This window comes from Felis catus, chromosome B1 (assembly GCF_018350175.1).
Source record: "Felis catus isolate Fca126 chromosome B1, F.catus_Fca126_mat1.0, whole genome shotgun sequence".
Lineage (NCBI taxonomy): Eukaryota > Metazoa > Chordata > Mammalia > Carnivora > Felidae > Felis > Felis catus.
In genome coordinates, this window is record NC_058371.1 from 53,421,986 (window position 1) to 53,445,295 (window position 23,310).

Below are 23,310 nucleotides of genomic sequence, written 5' to 3' on the forward strand. Positions count from 1 at the left end.
TTTATCACATTTATTGGCTCTTCCTTCCACAAATAATTTCTCGGTAGCATGCCATGATGTTTGATAGCATTTTACTCACAGTAGAACTTCTTTCAAAATTGGAGTAAATTCTCTCAAACCAGGCTAGTGCTTTGTCAACTATATTTATGTAATATTATAAATTGTTTGTTGTCATTTCAATAATCTTCACAGAATCTTCATCAGAAGTACATTCTATTTCAAGAAACCACTTGCTTTGCCATTCCATTTGAATCAACTCCTCATTGGTTAAAGTATTATCATGAGGTTACAACAATTCAGTCACATCTCCAGCCTCCATTTATAATTTCAGTTTTCTTTCTATTTCCACCACATCTGTAGTCACTTCCTCCACCGAAGTGTTTAATCCCTCAAAGCCATCAGCAAGGGTTGAATCAATTTCTTCCACATTCCTGTTAAGGTTGATATTTTGACCTTTTCCCATGAATCATGAATGTTCTTAATGATAATCAGATAGTGAATCCTTTGCAGGAGGTTTTCAATTTACTTTGCCCAGATCCATCGTAAGAATCACTATCTGTGGTAGCTAGAGGCATATTAAATGTGTTTCTTATAATAAGACTTGAAAGTCAAAATTACTCCCTGATTTATGAACTGCTGCATGGATGCTGTGTTAGCTGGCATGAAAACATTACTCTCACTATACATTTTCATCAGAGCTCTTGGGTGAACATGTGCATTGTCAATGAGTTTTGAACGGAATATTTTTTTCCTGAGAAGTAAGTCTCAACAGTGGGCTTAAAATATTCAGTAAACTGTGTTGTAAAGGGAAGTGCAGTCATTCAGGCTTTGTTGTTCTCTTTATAGAGCACAGGCAAAGTAGATTTAGCATAATTCTTAAGAGGCCTATTGTTTTCAAAATGACAAATGAATGCATTGGCTTCAACATAGCTTCCTTAGTTCACTGTCTTATATAGGTACTGATCATGGCAATCCAAAACAATAGCAATAGTAAAATAAGTGATCACTGATCAGAGATCACTATAATAAATATACTAATAATGAAAAAGTTTGAAATATTGCAAGAATCACCACATGGTAATATAGAAAAACAAAGTGAGCAAATGCTGTTGGAAAAATGGTGTCATAGATTTGCTTAACACAAGGTTGCCACAAATGTTCAATTTGTAAAATAATGCGATATCTGTAAGAAGAAGAAAAAGCATAATAAATGAGATATAAAGACAAATAGAAAATTCTGAAATAAGTTGATGGACAGGGACACCTTACAGAGGAACCAGGTAAAGAAGTACACTAAGTTTCTTAATAAACATAAGCACTGCCAACCTATAATTCTACACACAGAAGAATTCTCCTTCAAAAGTGAAAGAAAAATATCTTCTTACTAAGGAAAATATACAGATAGCAAATAAACACATGAAAAGATGCTTCAGATCATATGTTCAGAGAAACACAAATTAAAACAATAATAAGATACCACTGCACATCTATTACAATGGCCCAAATCCAAATCACCATTTGACAATATCAAATGCTGGTGAGGATGTGAAACAATAGGAACTATTGATAAAAATGAAAACTGATATACAGCCACTTGGAAAGACATTTTGGCAGTTTCTTACAAAACTAAACATACTGTCATCAAACAATCCAGCAATTATGCTCATTGGTATTTACCCTAAGTATCTGACAATTATGTACACAAAATCCTGCATGTGATGTTTATAGCAGCGTCATTCATAATTGTCAAAACTCAGAAGCAATCAAGATGTCCTTCAGTAGGTGGATGGATAAATAAACTGTGGTACATCCAGACAAAGGAATATTATTGAATGCTAAAAGGAAATGAACTATGAAGGCATATTACTAAGTGAAAGAAACCAATCTGAAAAGGCTACATACTATATAATTCCAACTGTATGGCATTTTGGAAAAGACAAAACTATAGAGACGGTAAAAAATTTAGTGGTTGCCAGGGACAGTGGGGCAGAAAATAATGAGCTGGCAGAGGGCACAAGAATTGAAGCCCAGTGAAACTGTATGATACCAGTATAGAGAATATCATTGTACATCTTTCAAAACCCCTATGATGTATAGCACCAAAGGTGGATCCAATGTCAATTATGGACTTTGCATGATAATGCTGTGTCAGTGTAGGTTCATCAGTTATAACAAATGTACCACTCTGTTGGGTGATGTTAATAATGAGGGAGGCTATGTGTATAAGCAGGGATAATAACGGGATATGTCTATAGCTTCCTCTTCATTTTGTTGTCAACCTAAAACTTCCATCTAAAACACTTTATACACTTTTAAATACCATTTACAAAACACGAAAAATTACTTAGTAATAAATCTAACAAACTATGTGCAGGAATTATAAGTAGAAATCTACAAAAAAATTGATGACATAAATAAGAGAAGACATAAATACATGGAAATTGTATTTCATATTCACGTATCAAAAAGACTCAATATTATTAAAATTTCAGTTTTTTTTAAATATGATCTGTAGATGTAGTGCATGCCTCATCAAAATCATAGCAAGGTTTTTAGAAATAGCAACAAACTAAATCTAATATACAGAAAACAGAGGAACAAAAATAGCCAACACAATTCAGAAAAGGAAGAACAAAAGTTTCAGACTCACATTAGCTGATTTTAAGAGTTACTGTTAAGCAATTTTAATCCAGACAGTGGTTCTGGCAAAAAAAAAAAAAAAAAAAAAACAAAACAAAAACAAAAAAAAACAAACAAACTAATTAAACAATGGAACATAATATAGTGTCTATGAATGTACATAATATACGTCTAGAGGTACATACACAAATATTGTCATACACAAATATTGTCAACTAAGTTTGGTGAAATCACAAAGACAATTTGATAAAGGAAAATGATGCTGGATCAATTGGAAATCCATAAGTAATCATCATCACCATCATCATCATCATCATCATCCAGAGACCTTATGCCTTACACCAAATCTCAAAATGAATCATAAAGCTATATGTAAAATGCAAAACTGAAAAACTTCTAGGAGAAAATATGGATTTTCATGGGTTTGGTGATAAATATTTAGATACAACACAAAAAACACAATCCAAGAAAGAAAAATTGATGTTAAAACTTTATTTAAATTAAAAATTTATATTGGGTGCCTGGGTGGCTAAGTCAGTTAAGCATCCGACTTCAGCTCAGGTCATGATCTCCCGGTCCATGAATTCAAGCCCTGCATCAGGCTCTGCGCTGACAGCTCAGAGCCTGGAGTCTGCTTACGATTCTGTGTCTCCCTCTCTCTCTGCTCCTCCCTCACTTGCACTCTATCTCTCTCTGTCTCAAAAATAAATGAATATTTTTTAAAAAATGTGTAAGAAAGGCAATGTTAACATAATAAAAACACAAATTTAGGACAGAGAAAAAAATTTGTATATCATATGCCTGATAAAAGATATATTGATTATATACAAAGAACTCTTACAACTCAACAATAAGAAAACAAACAACCCAATAAAACTGGGCTAAAGATCTGAGAAGATACCTCATTAAGAAGATATGCATACTGCAAATAAGAGTGTAAAAATGCACACATTAATTTTATTGGGAATACACCTATTAAATTTATTTTATACCTTACCACACCAATCATGCTTCTAGATATTTAGCAAACTTAAAACATATGTTCACACAAAATTCATTCGTATGTTTATTGCAGCTTTATTCATAATTACCAAAACCCAGAAGTAGGTTTGAATAGGTGCCTGTTTAAACAAACTATGGTACATACATACAATGCAATACTTTTCAGTGATGAAAGTAATAATCAATCCATGAAACATGGATGAAACTTAAATTCGTAATGTTAACTGAGAAAAGGAAGTCTGGAAAGGCAACACATTGTGTGATAGTCCAGTCTAGTTTGTGATATTCTGGCAAGTCAAAATCATACAGATGGAAAACAGAGCAGTGGTTTAAAAACCCTAAGGGTTAGATAGGATTGGAGAAATAAAAACATGAAGCATAGGGGATTTTTTTAAATAGTGAAACTACTCTGTATGATATTATAATGGAGGATACATGATACTTGAATGTATCAACACTCATGGAACTTTATGACATGAGTAAAACTTAATGCATGTAACTTTCAAAAATCAATATTAAGATGTAGAATTCTATAATGGAATACAGACAGCAGCAAAAAAAAAATAATTGTATTGCAAACTGACATAATTTGACTGAAGTGAGAAGGAAAACAATGGTGGTGACCCAAATAACTTTTGAAAAGGGTGGACAAACAATAAGACAAACACTGTGTGGTAAATTTGTTTCTTAATGAGGATAAATGTTATTAATCCTGAAACCACTGTGTATACAGTGATTCTGTATTAACTGTATTAACTGTATAAACAGTTAATAAACAGTGAATGCTATGAATGAGATCCCTCAGTATTGCATTGGTTGAGGTGAGAGAATACAGATAATCAAGAGGTAGAGATTAGAATAAACCATGTGGTAATAGAATACAATGAGACACATCAGCACCTCAGAATGAACTCATTTGTAGCTTAATGTGGATTAAGTTAATACATCTTTACATTCGTGTGTGTGCGTGTGCATGTGTGCATGTGTGTTTGCAAACCCAAAGCCTATATCTTAGTTTCTTTTTATATATATATATATATATATATATATATATATATATATATATATATCTTAGTTTCTAATACTATTCTGCAATAAAAGAGATTATGATTTCTTGGAAAGATGACTAATTCTAGGACTGAGACAGGTAGTATACAAAATGAGCTCAGTGCATCTAATAATGCCAGAGAGTAAGGGAGTGCTCAAATAAAACATGGCATCTTATGTCAAAGGGACATAGCAACTAACTGAAAATCCCTCAATGGCTAGAACAATTTGAGTGACAAAGTGTAAAATAAATATCCTTGAGAACATACTGATAGGAATAAATTACTGAAGAAAGAAATTGGGAGAAGACCAATCTCCTATACAGAATAGTTCTAAATAATTTATATAGATATTCCCCCAAGGAGTTAGAGTGTGTTTCCTCACCCTGTAACTGTGGGCTATGTATAGTTTTCAAAGAATACAGTTTAGAAATAGGCTAAAAGAGGGGTGCCTGGGTGGCTCAATCGGTTAAGCATCTGACTTCAGCTCAGGTCATGATCTCATGGTTTGTGGGTTTGAGCCCTGCGTTGGGCTCTGTGCTTACAGCTCAGAGCCTGGAGCCTACTCTGGATTCTATGTCTCCCTCTCTCTCTCTGCTCCTCCCCTACTTGCACTCTGTCTCTTCGTCTCTCAAAAATAAATAAACATTAAAAAATGTTCTAATAATAAAAAAATTTAAAAAAAGAGATAGGATAAAGGAAGTAACATTATATGTAGAAACCAAACATTAAGTCAGCAAGGTAATTAAGGTTAACATCATCATTGATAAGTCTCGCTGATAGCATGTATTCTTGACAGCATCATAATGAAAATGGCAGTTTATTTCTGTGGTCTAAAACCGATAATCCTGGTTGAATCACGGAAAAACATTAGAAAAACCCAAACTGAGGGACTGTCCACAAAATGATAGACCAATACACCTAAAAAATTTCAAGGTCATCAAAAATAAGGGAAGTCTGAGAGTCTCAGCCAAGGGGAATTAAGAAGATACGACACTAAATATACTGTGATATCTCATCTAGAAAGCTGGAACAGGAAAAAAAAAGTCAGGCAAAATTAGATTTTTTTAAAAAATATATGGGCTTTAATAAATAATATTGTATCAGTATTTTTTTTAATTAATTGTAACAAATCTACCACAGTAATGTAAACAGTTAATGACAGTGTAAACTCAGTGTAGGATTTTGTTTCCAGGAACTCTAACCAACTTTGCGATATTTCTCTAATCTAAGGGACGCCTTGGGTGGCTCAGTGGGTTAAGCAACCCAACTTCAGCTCAGGTCATGATCTCAGGCTCTGTGCTGACAACTCTGAGCCTGGAGCCTGCTTCAGATTCTCTGTCTCCTTCTCTCTTTTTCTGTCCCTCTCCCACTTGCACTCTGTCTCTCTCTCATAAATAAATAAACATTTTTTGAAAAATGAAATAAAATTAATTTTAGGGGCGCCTGGGTGCCTCAGGCGGTTAAGCTGCCAACTCTTGATTTCCGCTCAGGTCCTGATTTCATGGTTCCTGAGATGGAACTGTACCTCAGGCTCTGAGCTGACAGTGCTAAGACTGCTGGGAACTCTGTCTCCCTCTCTCTCTCTGCCCCTACTCTGTTCTCTCTCTCTCTCGCTTTCAAAATAAATAAACATTAAAAAATAGAATAAAACAATTTTTAAATAATTTATTTAAATAAGCAAAAAAAAAAAAAAAAGAAAACAAAGTTTACCTTATCACTCTAACATAGAAGTAGGGAGTTAGATCAATTTTACATTTAATTTTTGTTCTCAAGACTGCCTCAGGGGAAAATAACCGACAACTTTTAAGTTACTGCTTAATACCACGCATGTTCAGAAATGACACTGGCTTTTAATCTCTCCTTTATATACTCTTGTTGTATGATTTTTGTAAGTTTAAGTCTCCTTGTATGATTATTTTAAACTAAGTTCCAATAATAGTTTTACAGAATTTGTACTTTCTCCTGTATGCTTCTTTGAAATCATAGCTATTATATTTGGTATAGAATTTTAGGGTTAAAGAGAAATAAAGTCACAAGATTAATACCTGTAAAAATAATTAACATTTATTAATGGAGTTATAAAATCATACACTGATGCTGCATTATTAAAGGAAATACAGATGTTCTTCTTACAAACACCGAGTCTATATGACAAAAAGTAAAATAAAGACTCACAACTATTTTTCTTTCATCATTATTAGTATAACAAACCAACAAAAAAGTTTAGATCAATATTGAGTTAGGCAGCTGTGATCTGAGGTAAGCATATTCCTAAGTCAAATAGTGAGATTATCAGATTTTCATCTCACATTTTGCCTAATGGTCCCATGTTTGATTATAATTATTCCAAGTACAGTTGACCTTTGAACAACATGGGAGTTAGGGACCCTGACTCTTGTGCAGTAGAAAATACACACATTAACATCTGATTCCCCAAAACGTAACTACTAATGCCCTACTGTTGACTGGAAATCTTACCCATAAGTAGTCGAGTAGCACATATTTTGTGAGAAAAGAGAGCACATATTTTGAGAGAAAAGAAAATGTTATTAAGAAAATAATAAGAAAGAGAAAATTATAGGTATTACATTTATCAAAAAATCCATGTAAGTGGACCCATGCAGACCCATGTTGTTCAAGGGTCATCTATACTGCATCTTCCTCTTCCTTCTAATTTTCCTAATGAAATTCACATTAAATAGCTATATTATTAAGTTATGTTGATTTAATCATGCTGATTGATGGTACAAAGAATGTCTTCTGTAATATTATTGAATATAGAACACATAGGATTTATTAATTGCTGGAGTAATATGCAATGATTAATTTCCCCTACTTACAATAAAAATGATTTAAAAATTATTAGCAAATTTTCTTTTTTTGTTTATTTATTTGAGAGAGAGCGTGAGAGAGCAAGGGAGGGGAAGAGAGAGAGAGAGAAAGACTCTCAAGCAGGCTCAGCACTGCCAATGCAAAGCACAATACAGGCCTCGAACCAATGAACCATGAGATCATAGTCCGAGCCAAAATCACAAGTCAGATGTTTAAATGACTGAGCCGGCCAGGCACCCCAGAAAATTTTCCTTTTATAAAGAGCTCCTTTCCCAAGTCGATCTTTATTTCAAAATATCAGTGCTATTAATAAGCTTTGAATCCTGCTAACTAAAAAGGCTTTTGTTCTTAATATTCAAAAGTTGTCCCCTCTGCACTAATACAATTCCCATATATGTTTAAAATGAGATTCACTTTCATTCTATAAAAGGAATTTCCCAATTGATTTTGCCTTTTTTTTCTTAGTTTTTCCGTTTGTTTCTTAAAATTTTTTTATTTTAATACTTAAAATAATATATATACAATAGAATAAAACAGGCAAAACTTCCTGTCTACCCTAATGAAACATATGCTTTAGTATTGAAACCATGTATTAAGGGTAAAAATTTTGACTTTTATTTATAACTAAACCAAACAAAGGCGAGAGGTTAGTTCCATCGAGCTTGGCCATGAAGCTAACAGAACAGTTTTCAGAAGATTTTGTTTTAAAACTCTTTTAAAAAAATGTCTAAGACTTTGAGTGCATTGAATTATTGGTTTTAATTTTGTTTAAAGTATAATATGCATGAAAAAATGAACATATCACAGCAATATAGGACAAAGGATTTTCATAGTGAAATATGCCTATTTAACCAATATTGAGTTCAAGAATCCTAAAATTACCAACATGCCAAAGACATATTTTATATTCCTCCTTTAAAAAAATTTTTCTTTAAGTTGGTTTATTTTGAGAGAGAGAGAGAGAGCATGAGCGTGTGCACAAGTAGGGGAGAGGCAAAGAGGGGGGAGAGAGAGAATCCCAGGGTCTGACACAGGGCTTGAATTCAACAAACCATGAGATCATGACCTGAGCCGAAGTCAGATACTTAACTGACTGAGCCACCCAACCTCCCCTTTTCTTTCTCCTTGGAGAGTAGTCTCTATGCTGATTTCTAAGAGCATAAAGTAGTTTCACTTATTTTGTGACTCATATAACTGCAATTCTACAATATGCATTCTCTTGTGACTGGTTATTTCATTCATTTTGTTTGTAAAATTCATTCACATTTTCACATGATTTTACGTCATTCTTTCTCATTCCTGGATATTACTCCAGTATTTGAATATAGCACAAGTTGTTTACCCAGGCTACTGCTGATGGACTTCTGGTAGTTTCTAGTTTTTTGGCCATCATAATTAGTTTTTCTATGAATGTTTTATTACATGTCATTCAGGAAAATATGGAAACATTTCCATTGGGCCTATAACTTGAATTGGATTGCTTAATCCAAATGTGTGCAATCAAACTTATTAAATACTTCAAAGCAATGTTCTAAGTGGAGGCAAAAATTTATATATCTAGCATCATATATGAGAGTTCTAGTTAGTCCATATCCTTACTAACATTTGACAGTTCCAAAATTTTTATTTTAGTCATATTGGTGTGTGTAATGTGGTATCAGTTTTAATTTGCAGTTTTGTTTCCATTTCCTTAACTATTAAAGTTAAGCACCTTCTCATGCTTATTGGCAATCAAGTGTCTGAGTTATTTGCCCAGTTTTCTATTGGGTGATCTTTCTTTTACTTCATTGGTTTGAAATACTTCTATATTATGAATATATACCCTTTTTATATACATGTTTTGCAAATATATTTTCCAAAAATGCTAATGGCATGTATTTTCATTGGTTTAATGAAACCTGTTTATTAATTAAAAAGAGAACTTCTTAATTTCAGAGTCTGATTAAGTTTTTCTTTTAAATTTACATATTTTCTTTTTGTTTGAATAATCTTTGCCATTACCAATATTATAAAGTTCACCTATGTTATTTTTTTCTAATATTTTTAAAATTTCTCTCTGGCATTTAAATTTGAAATTCATCTGGAATTGTTTTAAGTATTTAGTGTGAGCAGAGAAAAAGATACATCATTTCTATATGGATAACCAATTAACCCAGAACAAGTTATTGAAAAGACTATTTTGCTCTCCATTCTGTTTCATCAGTCAGTGCCACAATCTCTTAAATTCTACAGCTTTATCATGATATCTGGTAGTATAATCCCCTGCTTTTTTCTCTTTCAAATTACCATAGGAGTAGAAGTTTTGGATTGATTGTATCAGAAGCTCAGGGTACCCTGTTTGCCAGCCCACCAACCACTTAACTGGTAAAAGTTATTTAAAAAAAAAAATGTCTGTTACCTATAACAAATGGAGAAACATTTACCCATAAAACATACTAAATCTTTAGAAGAACATCAATAATCTATGGCCTTTCAACTACAATCTTCTCCTATGCCTCTCAGGTTCTATGTCATGTAAATTCTATTCTGAACAGGTGTGGCCAAAATTATGGTGCCTATTTCAACTCTCAGCTCCACCTCTGGAACTCTTCATGTAAGCATGCAAAAGGTGCAAGGAACTCTGATTTCATGACTCAGCCCAACCACCCATCTTCCACTCCTAGGCTATGGGTTCTGTTCTAGGTACAGCAGACCTAAAATATTGAAGATGTAATTTTCCCAATCTGTCCCAGATTGCTCATACCAAGATTTTATGTCAGGACTAGTAAACTAAGAAGATATGGTATACCAGGCCCTCTTGTAGAGTGGAAAAGTCACTTCAGAAGAAGTAGGTCACATGGGGCGCCTGGGTGGTTCAGTTGGATAAGTGTCTGACTTCGGTTCAGGTCATGATTACCCAGTTATGGGTTCAAGACCCATATGGGGCTCTCTGCTGACAGCTCAGAGCCTGGAGCCTGCTTCAGATTCTGTGTCTCCCTCCCTCTCTGCCCCTCACCTGCTCACACACACTCTCTCTCTCTCAAAAATAAATAACAATAATTTTTTTTTGAAAAGAAGAAGAGGTAGACCATTATTCCAAACATCCAAACATCAAGGCATAGATGTACTTCCCAGGCAAGAACTTGGCCATAAGAATAGCTCTTCTTGAAGAGACTGGCTTTATTTGGAACAGAAATGTTTATGACTAAGGGCATTGTCAAAAACAATGGAGATTTTGGTAGCAAGAAATTAAGAGGGAGCTAGTAGCTCAATAAACTGAATAGCTATAAGCAAAATGGCAGACCAGGCAGAACTTTAGCAGAAAGAACCAGAGAAAGGAATAGTAAACAAGATTCATCCTGAGATCACACTCATCCTTAGGTGTTTATTTGTTAGATTGTGTATTTATGTAAGCCTGCACCTATTCAGTAGCAACCAGAGTATGACCTGTGGTAGATCTGAAGCCTTTGCTAAGCTATATATGTTTCCATGGATGAGTGTGGCAATAGCTTCACCATCTGAGGAGCAGCCAAGAAAATAACTGTAGTGCTACTAGTCCCTAGTTGAATACAGGACAAAATCACAAATTACCTGAACTGTAAAAAGTCTTCAAATAACACACACACACACACACACACACACACACACACCCCATAGCAGAGTGAAAATCTGAACCAAGGGTCTTGGGTACAAACTTTTATTTAATAATAATAATAATAATAATAATTCCAGTATAATGAACATACAATGTTTTATTAGTCTCAGGTATACAATATAGTGAGTCAATATTCATACACATTACTTAGTGCTCATCACAGTAAGTATACTCTTAATCCCCTTCACCTATTTTACCCATCCCCCACTCACCTCCCCTCTGGCAACCACCAGTTTGTTCTTTATATTTAGGAGTCTGTTTTTTTTAGTTTGTCTCTTTTTTCCCTTTGTTTGTTTTGTTTCTTAAATTCCATATATGAATGAAGTCATAGAAGACATACAGATAGCCAAGACACCTGAAAAGATGGTCAACATTACTAATTATCAGGGAAATGCAAATCAAAACCACAATGAGTATTGGTGAGGATGTGGAAAAAAAGGAACCCTTGTACACTGTCGGTGTATATATATGTGTGTGTGTGTGTGTGTAAATATATATATATATATATATATATATATATACACATATATATATATATGTATGTATTATATAACATTTGCAACAACATGGATGGATCTAGAGACTATAGTGCTAAGTGAAATAAGTCAGAGAAAGGCATAAACTATTTTAACTAAATGTCTCCTTTTGACTTGGATGCTAGAATTAGCAGAGAATTCTAAGCAGCTATTACAAATCTGTTCCAAGAACTAAAAGAAACTACTTTTATGAAAAGAGAAAAATGTAATAATAATAAAAACTCATCAAATAGAGAATATCAATAAATGATAAAAATTATTAAAAAGAATCACATGTAAATTCCAGAATTAAAAAGGTAATGAGCCCAATGAAAAATCCCTAAAAGAATAAAACAGTAGATTTGAGTTGGCATAAAAAAAATATTTACAATATGAACAAAAGAAATAATCAAAAATGAAGAAGAATAAGGGCTCCTGGGTGGCTTAGTTGGTTAAGCATCTGACTCTTGATTTCAGTTCTGGTCATGGTCTCACAACCATGAGACTGAGCCCCACATTGGACTCTGTGCTGGACATGGAGCCTGCTTGAGATACTCTCTCCCTCTGTCCCTCCCCTTATCAAAAAAATGAAGACAAATAAATATTGCAATTAAGTCATATAAGACATTATTAAATGTACCAACATACCCACAATGAGAGTTTCAGAAGCAGAGGAGAAAAAAAGAAGTGGGGAAAATAGATATTCACAGTAATAATGACTGAAAACTCTCCAACTATGATGAAAGCCATTAATCTACACATATTAGAAATTCAGTGAACTCCAAGTAAGACAAACACAAAAAGTTCCATATGCAGACACATCATACTAAAACTTCTGAAAGCAAAGGTAATAGAGAAAACCTTGAAAACAAAAAGAGAAAAAATGACTTATCACATCTAAGGAAAGCACAGTAAGCTTGACAGCTGACTTCTCATCAAAAACAATAAAATTCAGAAGGTAGTGGAATGACATAGCATGCTGACAAAACAAAGGCGAATAAATATCCTACATCCGTCAAAGATACCCCTCAAAATCCAAGGATAAACAATGATGTCTTCAGCTTAAAAACAAAACAAGCAAAATAAAGCAAAACACACAAAAAAGTGGAGAGAAATTATTTTCAGGAGACCTGCCTTAGAAGAAATACCAAAATGAGTTCTTCATACTGAAAAGAAATGATAGCATCAATAGTCATTTCCATGTGAAAAAAAAAAAAAAAGAATACTACTAAAGGTAATTTTTCAGATAATGATAAAAGATAGTGTAGTTACATATTTTTCCCATCTCTTCCATGATTTAAAAATCATTTGCACAAAACATAAATAATAAAGTTGTATTGTTAGACCTATAAGGTAGAAATGTAATATATTTGACAATAGCAACACAAAAAAGAAGAGTAAGACTGACATTGTGTTAGAATAAGGATAGACATCGTTTAAAATATGCAGGAAACAATGAACAAAGCCAGAAATGGAAATAATGTTTATCAATTACCTGTTAGTACAAATGTGTGCTAACATTTTTATGGCCAGCAAACTAAAACTTATGGCGTGGGGAGATTTATTGGGTTTATTTTCTATACTCATAAATTTGTTCTCTTCTTTCTTAAAATAAATCTGAACATGTTTGCTTTTCTTCCTCTGGTTGTTTCATTCACTTTTTAAAAAGGAAAATAAACATAAAAGAAAGAAAGGAATTAACCAAATGGTAAATGGTTACCAATCAGCAGGCAACTCTGCCTTCTTTCTCTGGGGACAGGGTCTGGGGGCAGGGGAGGGCCACTGTCAGCACTATCTCCATTACCTTTCTTGTCACTTGGAAGGGCCACTGGACATTGCCTTGATATTTATTGCTTTAGATCTCCCTCATATTATAAGTCTGAGGAAAACAACCCCTTTTCAAAAAAGACATATGGACCTTCATCATATGGATGCAGATATATTCTGGACCACATTCTGTGCCGTCTTTCACTTCACCAACATCATCCCAAAATGGTAGTCTGTATCTCAGCATTGAAGTGAATCCAATTAAAGCCACTGAAGTGAGTCTAATGCACAGTAGAATGATCTCTTAAAAAGTGAATTCCTTTTTTCTCATGCTGACCTCTTCAATACAGATATCTTAGATATCACATTTTACATATGTAAAACCACACATACCACAGTGACCAATTTGGGGCATTTAATCCCTGCTGCAACTTTGAGTTGCACTCTGTCCCATGGCCAAAAATCTCCCTACATTATTCATCATGGCTGTTACATCTCTTTTTATAACAACCCCTGCATGGGATCCTGTCCTGCACATAGACATCTTCTGGCCACTGATAAGATGTCCCATTGCACTGCTCTGGAAAGCCATATTTATTGTCTTCATTTCTAAAATTTCATCTGATGGTATGAATTTGCAGTATTTGCAAAAAAACTCAAAAGTGCAATCAGCCTCAGGACTCAGTGCAGTTTGAAAGAACACATATCCTTTTCCCAATGTTATAAGGATCTGCCGTCAAGATTCTCTCCTTCAACCACACTGTTCCCACTGTGCTTCCATAGAAAGATGTCCCCTGGATTTTAAGAGTTGTTCATGCATTCTTTTTACGCAATAGTGTTAAAATCAGCATAACAGCATTTACTGAATCGACTGGTCTTTAACTTTGTTGGATATGTTACACACACTGTTTACGCATATGTACACATTTTTTCATCCTGTTTCATACTCAAATTATGATTGAACTCATGAGTCACAGTGAATGCAAAATCTCTCAAATTGACCCCTTGGAAACTTTCAAATACACAATCAACCTGATGCTTACATATCCCTGCATGTAAGTGATACTCAAAGTAATGTTAAAATATTTATTTACAAAAAGATGAGCCACAGTAGGATGCAGGTGAGAATTAAAGATGATTGTCTTCCAAGTACAAAGATTCTTCCATAGTCGACTTTGTCATGTATTCCATGGGATTTTCTTGACTCTAGATCACAAACCCAAATAAAACCACATCAATTGTCAATGAATCAAAATAAGAATTGCTATATTGGCTACAGTGCAGGTTTCCTCTTGCATCTATGAGATATTACTTTCTGAATAAAGAAATCAATTGTGGTCTACCACCACTGTCTGTTTAACAAGATATATGTGGTTCCACCATCCCTCATAAGAACTATATTTCAAAGAGGAATTATCCCTTTCTTAAAACTTCATTTGTTGTTCTTCTCCTTCTGTTAAGCCACAGTTTGTGGGTAGAATTTTTGTCTCTTCACTGGCAATAGTATACACCAGATGTTTAAATGTAAAAAGCCTTTTGGGCTCGATTTCATAAGCAATATCATTTATCTATAACATTTCTCAAAAGCGACCAAAACAGGAGTTGAGGGCAACCAAGGGTTCCAGGTCCTTTGTCACATAACCACAGTAGTAAGTCATTTTGGACAAAAGTCTAGTCCTTGAAAAAAAGAACTTTGATCTGTGTAAGTGAACACTGGGAGGTGTCTGGACAGCAAAAGCTTCTCGACTTTCAAATGGAGAACATGTCTCTGACCCCCAAAACACAGACTGTAAGAGTGCCAACATGGAGGCTTCATGAAGCCCCTGCCCATTCCCTTTACCCTCAAGGGAATTACCACTTCTGGAGACCATGGTATTGGGAGCACCCAACCAGAAAGGACCAAAAACACCTCCTGCCAGAACGGGAGAATAATCTCACATGCACCAGGGTCTTATGGAGCAATCATATGGATCCATTGATGAAAACAAAAGAGGACAGGTCAGGAAACATCACTTTTCATCTTCTCCCTCTGAGCTGGCTGTATGCAGTGCTGATTTTTAAGGATGTTTCTTTCGAAAGATTAAACTATCAGAGGAGAAACACTATAAAAATTAAAAGAAGTATAGAATGAAGATGGTTATAAGCATACTGGAGTAGAGAAGAAAGAGAAGGATCCAAGATAAAAGTGATTAGCGTTTGGCCCAAGACATCGCTCAATGTATTGCTTTGGATATGTTCTTAACATTCATGAAGCTGAATGATATTGGAAGAGTAGGAGAGAATGGTGATTAACTGGAGATCGATAATTATTAAATCTGAAAAATGAACACATATGGATTATTTTACTGCTCTCTAATACATAAATATCTGTGAACATTTCCACAAGTAACATTTAAAGCAAAAAGGCCTTGGGGAAAAGATGAACATAAATCTTAATTTTCTGGGGATATTTCAATTTACATATGTTGACTTCACATACATATTAATAGTTTTTCCTTTAAATTTCAAATGATAAATTACTTGGTCACACTACTCAAGAGATGTATATGCAAAAATTAATCATAAATTGTATTACAAAATCTTTCATGGTAGTTCACATATACTATATGGCACAATTATGTATTTACTTGTTTTCCCCATGCTCTCTCTTCTAACGCTGTCAAACTGTAAGGTGTTAATTGCAAAGTGTCAACTATTAGTATCCATTGTAATGCTTGGTTACTTCAAGTAATAATAAACAAAGGTAGAATTTGAATGGGAAATATTTTGAGGTGTTAGATGTGTGTTACCAAACTGTGTTTATGATTAATTTTATTCTTTTTTTTAAGTTTACTTATTTACTTTGAGAGGGGTGGGGAGGGGCAGAGAGAGTGAGAGAGAGAGAATCCCAAGCAGGCTCTGCACTGTCAGCAGTGAACTCACAAACAGGAGATAATGACCTGAGATGAAGTCAAGACTCAGACACTTAACCCATTAAGCCACCCAGGCACCCCATATGATTGATTTTATTCTTAAGAAAAATAACATGTTTCATTTTACAATGAATATGTTTTGCTCTTGTAATTAGGAAAAAGTGTTTATTTTTTATTAAAAATAAAACCTATGATTCTCTCCTTCTGCCACAAAAAAAAAAAAAAAAGAAAAAAGAACATGTTTCAAATCCTCTGGCCATATGAAATATAAAACAAACGAACTTAGTTAAGAAAAATTGGAGGGGTGCCTGGGTGGCTCAGTCGATAAAGCGTCCTAATTCAGCTCAGGTCATGATCTCACAGTTCCTGAGTTCAAGCCCTGAATTGGGCTCTGTGCTGACAGCTTCGAGTATGGAGCCTGCTTTGGATTCTGCCTCCCTCTCTCTGCCCCTCCCCCACTCATGCACTGTCTCTTGCTCTCTCTCTCTCTCTCTCTCTCTCTCTCTCTCTCTCTCTCAAATATAAATCAACATTAAAAAAATTATATAAAAAAAGAAAAGTTGGAGATTGAGGGATAGTGTAGACAAAAGGAAGTGGCTTTAAAACTGAAGAGAAAATTAATGAATCCAAAAGGAGCGAGGGAAAGTTGGGGGAAGGTGTGGTTGTCTTTCTGGGGCAAAATCATTAAACTCTAGCATTTTTCAAATTGCAAGCTAACCTGCTCCAGAGATTGACTTTCAAATGCGTTTATCTCATATTTGTGAAAGTGAGAAATCTGGCACTGGCACAACATTAGCTGGAATATTCTCTCATTACATTCTTGCTTTGTGAAAGAATTAATAAAAGCCACAAAATGGTGCAGACACTGTTACACCCTTGGGAAAAACAAATGAATGATATAGGCCTAGCATACAAATTTGGGCAGAGTAATTGGGATATGAATAGACTTGAAGGGCTTGTAAAATTGTGTTCAATATTTTACCTATATGGTGCCTGTTTTATTTTTGTAGTGAAAGGTTCCACAGTCTTTATCAGGTTATAATGATATGTGATTATTTAAGGTAATGACTATAAGAATCTCTAGCCCAGTTAAAAAAAAAAAAAAGAAAAGTCTGTTATGAGAGATCTAACACACCACTCAAAAATCACTTCTCATAGAAGGTGATATAAAAATGAAAGATGCCTGATTCAGCACCTACCATCTCCTGAATGCTTTATTCATGTCTGCTTACTTTTTCTACCTTGATTCAGTGTGCCTTGACTTCTTCTCTCTCTGAAATCATTTTCCTGTCACTTCCTTTTATGAAAAGCAACAATTGCTTCTTTATTCTTCGTGGAGAATTCCTTATTCCTACTTAATCCTACTAAAACTTATATCTCAACAATCTGAAGCCCTGCAGAGGGAAAGATTCCCATAGTCAGAATCCCCATATACCATACAGAGTAGACAGATGGTCATAATTTTCTTTGATTACCAAAGCCACTTGCAAACCACTAAACTTGGTAGCCATCTCATTAAATCACTATTTACTCTTTAAACAACAACAACAACAACAACAACAACAAAATTCTTACAGCTCAAGGAATTTTATCCCTGTTTTATAGATTTCTTCTCCACCATCTTATCCATATTCTGACTATGTTTAGCAAGCAAGTGGACAACGTATATAACATCTAGCTTATTCTACCTCCAAAACTCAATTTCATTGATCCCTAGCCATCAACACATGGCCATGACCTATATTATATTATCACACTCTCAACTCTCCTGGTTCTTCCATCTTAAATAGCTTACCACGATTTTTATTTTTAATCTAAAGTAACTCATCAAATTCATAGAGGACTTAAATAACTGCTCTTTCCATTTTATTGCACTGTTCTCAGGAACACATTATTTTCCCTTCCATTTTCACAGCCTTTTGTGGAGTCCATTAATTCAACCACCATTTTCCCAACTCCTCAACCTAAAACGAACTGATTCCTTCACTACTACAACAAACTGCCATCACTCCTGGGAAAATGTCATGCTATGTTTAGGAAGATGCTTAAAAGAAAGTAATGCAATCAGAATTAGAATGATACCTTGATACCCCAGTCAAAAGGTTGAAATTATGAATATTTATTTCAAAAAACTCTTATACATTAATACTTTGTCTTTTGTTGTCCACAAGTTTTTTAACTTCCTGAATTTCTAAATTTCTTCATTAATGCACAGAGTGCTGCACTGAAATTCTACATTTTTTTTTGTCTTCACCACTTATTACTGTTGGCTTTTGATCATGGTTGTTTAAATGTTTAAGCCAAGAATTCCTCATTACCCTTGTTTTAAATACAGGATTCAATATTTGTATTAAACTTTACTATCAGATTGTAGATAGGAAAAAAGGATGTGCTTCAGGTAAACATCATCCTCATCATTAAGGTGACAAAGTGCCTAGTTTACCCAAGTACTTTCCAAGTACTAATGTGTAGGCACCATACAAAATGCCAAGAACACATAAAAATAACTCAAGATCATGAGCCAGAATCTTTGTCCTCATTAATTATTGTATTTGATGACTCCAGAAACCAAAGCTTCTGAAGCAGTATAACATTTTCATTAGTAAGTGTAATAATGACATAGTATAGTGACTTCACGTTATGCTGCTAGATTTTCTATTCATCTTGTATAAATGCTTTTTCCTTCCAACAGTTTCTTCAAATTCATCAATATCTGTACTCTAATTACCACCCCCCTCTTATTCTCATTCATAGCCTAAATCAGTGTTTTCTAAACTAACTCCTCCTAAAACACATTTTTGCCCATCTCAACAAACTAAAATACAACTGAATAAGATACATTAAATGGCATGAATCCTAAACGGGATGTCACCACTTGGCAAGAAAGAATACTGTTGTTTGTGTGTATGTGTGCATGTGTTCATATATTCATATATGCACAAATATATTCATGCATGCATATATTCATGCATGACCAAATACTGGATGCTTCTCTCCTTCACAGCTAAACTTCTTACATAACTTAGCAGAAGAAAAATTAGTGAGGTTTTCATGATCCCTTCCAACTATAGTCCTTATACTTAGTTTGTCTCACCAATCTTATGGACAAAGATTTTTATTGGAGACCTCACATGGCAAAGGGAAATATAAATATCTTCCCCTGTGCCTCTCATTTGATTAAGATCAAGATTTAGCTGCTTAGCAACAAGACTTTCTCAGTTTCACACACCATGGCAACTGGCTAAAGTCCCTCCCAATTGTGACTTCACCACCCCCATCCAAGCTTTACTTCTAATTTCTTCTCAATATGAATAAATCCAACTAACTTTCTTACCCTCATCTTATATGCTTATTTAAGCACTTCAGTTTAGTGCTTTCACTCATACTGTTCTCCTATTCCCAGATTGTTTCCTTAAGATTAAATAATATCATAAAACACTTGAAGGTCTAGAAAAAAAGTTTGCCCCCACTATTAAACTTTCTCTAAAGAAAACAGACATCAATAATCTTCTCTACTTTTCTTTTTACTCTCAAACAATATTTCAGAGACATTAGGTATCTGCACACAAATATGCTTCATCTCTAAGGAGAACTGTTGAATTGTCAGCAAGAAAAACCAAAAATAAAATTCAGAAGAGAGGCGAACAAAAAAATAGTGTGGGAATAAATTTAATAGGTAAATGGACTTGCTAGCAGTTAAAAATGCTAATCTGGGAAGTCTACATTTAGCAATTTGGTTGGATAAATCACAGAAACAAGTTTAGCTATGCCTTATCTTTGAGGGTTTAGCTTTGAGACAGAGAGGAGGTTTTCTCTGGTATTCTCTGCCAGTATGATTTGAGAACCTCAGAAATATTCTGGGTTCAGTTCCAAACTGCCACAATAAAGAAAATATCCTTTACCATTCCATCTAAATAAGTATGGACGTATACCTTTTCCATAAGTGGAGTTTCTCATTTTTCCATAGCTTTGGTCACAACCAGTTTGCAAAGAGACAAAATTTGACCAAGAGGGTTTTATCAAAGTCAATTTAGCCATTTTGAGTTTAGTATTTCTTTTCTTCATATATATAATAGATCCAGTTTGTTAATTATATACCAAAAATCTTACTCAGCAGATTTGCTGTTTATCTTTTCTATCACTATTAAGAGAATTGGGTTAAAATTTTCCCTCTTGTTTACTATGGATTTCTCTACCTCCATATTTCTCCTTATATCTTTGTTTTTTATTTGTCCTTTAAAGTTTGAGAGAGAGAGAGAGAGAGAGAGAGAGAGAGAGAGAGAGAGAGAACCTGTGCAAGTGAGGGAAAGGCTTGGGGGGAGGGAGAAAGAATCTCTCCAGAGCTGGACACGGGGCTTGATCTCATGACTATGAGATCATGCCATAAGCCAAAGCCAAGAGTCAGACACTTAATCAACTGAGCCACCCAGATGCCCCCCCGCCTTATATATTTGAAGTTATATTAGTGGGTGCTCACATATTAAGGACATCCTACCTCCTAATGATTTGCCTTTTATCATTAGAAAATATCCCCCTTTATTTGTAGTAATGCTTTGTTCCCCAGTCTTCATTATCAAATAAGAGAATTAACACTAAATTAATTTGGTTAATATTGCGTAAAAAATTATTTTTCAAGTTTTTACACCCTCTAGGTCTTTATTTTTAAATTGTGTTTTTAGTAAACAGCATACTACTAGGTTTTATAATACTAGATTTTTACACTCTGAAACATGTCAGTCTTTTAATTACTTAATGTAATTCATTTACATAGGCCTTACATCTACCATAGGTTTTTTTTTTCCTATTTTCACATTACCTGCATTATGTTTGTTTCCTTCTTCACTTGCCCATATCTTTAGTAATCAAATACCATTTATTTTGCCTTTTTTTCTTTAATTTCTTATATTTACGTATCTTATCATTTTAATGGTTCCCTTTCGTTCTTGTTTGTTTTTGAGAGTGAGAGACAGAGCTCAAGAAAGGAAGGGGCAGAGAGAGAGGGAGACAAAGAACCCAACCCAGGCTCCAGCCTCTGAGCTGTCAGCACAGATCCTGACAAGGGGCTCAAACCCACAAACCGTGAGATCATGACCTGTGCCTAAGTCTGACGTTTAACCAACTGAGTGACTCAGGCACCCCTTAATGGTTACTTTAAAGATTGCAGCATGTGTTCTCAATGTCATGTACTACTATGCATATCATTAATTTACCTCTTCCCCGTACTGTTAGATGCTTAGACCTGTTAACTATTTGCATACCTCCCAGCTTTTGTGATATATTTGCATTTTGTTCTGCACATCTTTATAATCCATAAGATACTATTAGTATTGTTTGGTACATTATTTTAAATTATTATATCCACATATTTAGTGTCTTGTGCATTTTATACCCACCTGCACATTCATGCTTCTTTCTGGTATTATGTTTCTACCTACCAAAAAGAAATTTCAATATTTGAGTGCTAACTGCTGCCAATGATTTGTTTGCCAAAGGAAAGTTTTGTTCTCCTTCATTCTTGAAGGTTGTTTTTACAAAGTAATTCTAATTTGGTAATTATAGTTACCAAGTAAATATCTTATTCCATTATCTTCTACATTCAAACATTTTGTTCAGGTCAGCCATCTATTTTATTGTCATTCCTCTTAAGAAATATATATCTGGCTGCTCTTAAGATTTCTCAGTGTCTGGTTTTCAAGTTACTCTTAGGTGTGAGTTTGTGTATTTACTGCTTGAAATTCATTCAGTTTTTTGAAGTAATGAGATGGTATGTTTCCATGCTTTTAGGAAATTCTCTGACATATCTTTTTTATTATTTCTATTCAATTATCTTTCTCCTCCTCAACTGGGGCTCTATTTTACTAATTTTAGGTTTATTGATCTGTTTCACATATCACTAATCTGTATCCTAATCTTTATTTTTCAATATGTGTGTAATTGATATTTTTTCACTGACTGCTCTTCTAGTTAACTAATGCAGTTAATTGAAGAAAGCAGTCTATAATGCAAAATGTTCGCTAATTCCCTGCATTTAGTTACTTTATTTTTTTAGTTCTAGAATATCTTTTTGATAACTTTGAATAGGGTTCTAATTTTCTGGTGAAATTTATCTATCTTCTTTCACATAGTTTATTTTTCTTCTATTTTCTCTAAAATAGTAATGATGGTGGGGTTTTGTTCATTATTGTCTTTTCCACTCTCTGAATCATCTTTTAGAGGGCTTCTAGCATCTCTTTTACTGTCATTGTTGGTGTTTTCTCTTTACCATTGGCCATAATTTTTCCCTCTTGATATGTGTGATAATTGTTTTTTATAGTCTGCTCCATGTTATGTATAAAGAACCCTAGAGGTTCAGGGTAAACTTTGATATTACCTTTGACTTGAGAAGTTTTCATCTGTTTTACATTTGGAAGACAGGCTGACTGATAATTCCAATACAATTAGCAACTGAGTTGGTCAGCAAATAGTGTAGTTTTAGTAAGACACATATATCTTGCTGTACTTTCTTTTGAGAGCCCATATGCCTCTATTTTTTCAGCTCTAAAAGCAATTGGTGCTTATGTTCTGATATTCAAATCTTCAAAACTCAATCCTCTAACCTATTTCCAAACTCCTTCAAAATCAGGCTAACATTGTAAAGGGAAGGTAGGACATGTCCTAAGGAAATCCTCCTTTTCCACCAAATCTTTGATTCTTGAGTACAACAGATTATAGAGATTTCTTCCTTTAAAAGCTTCAACCTGTCTCCCCACCCTCCCAGAGAGGACCTAAATCCAGCAAATGTGTTATAGAGAAAACTGATTTTGAATTTGATGCTCATTTAATGTCTCATCTATCAATCTGGTCTCCTATATACACTAAGAAGCTTCAGGCTTCTCGTTCTCCAACAGAGGCTTTCTAACTGGGATGGCCAAGTTGATCCTTAATTTGTATTCAGAATCATCACATTACAGGGAACAGTC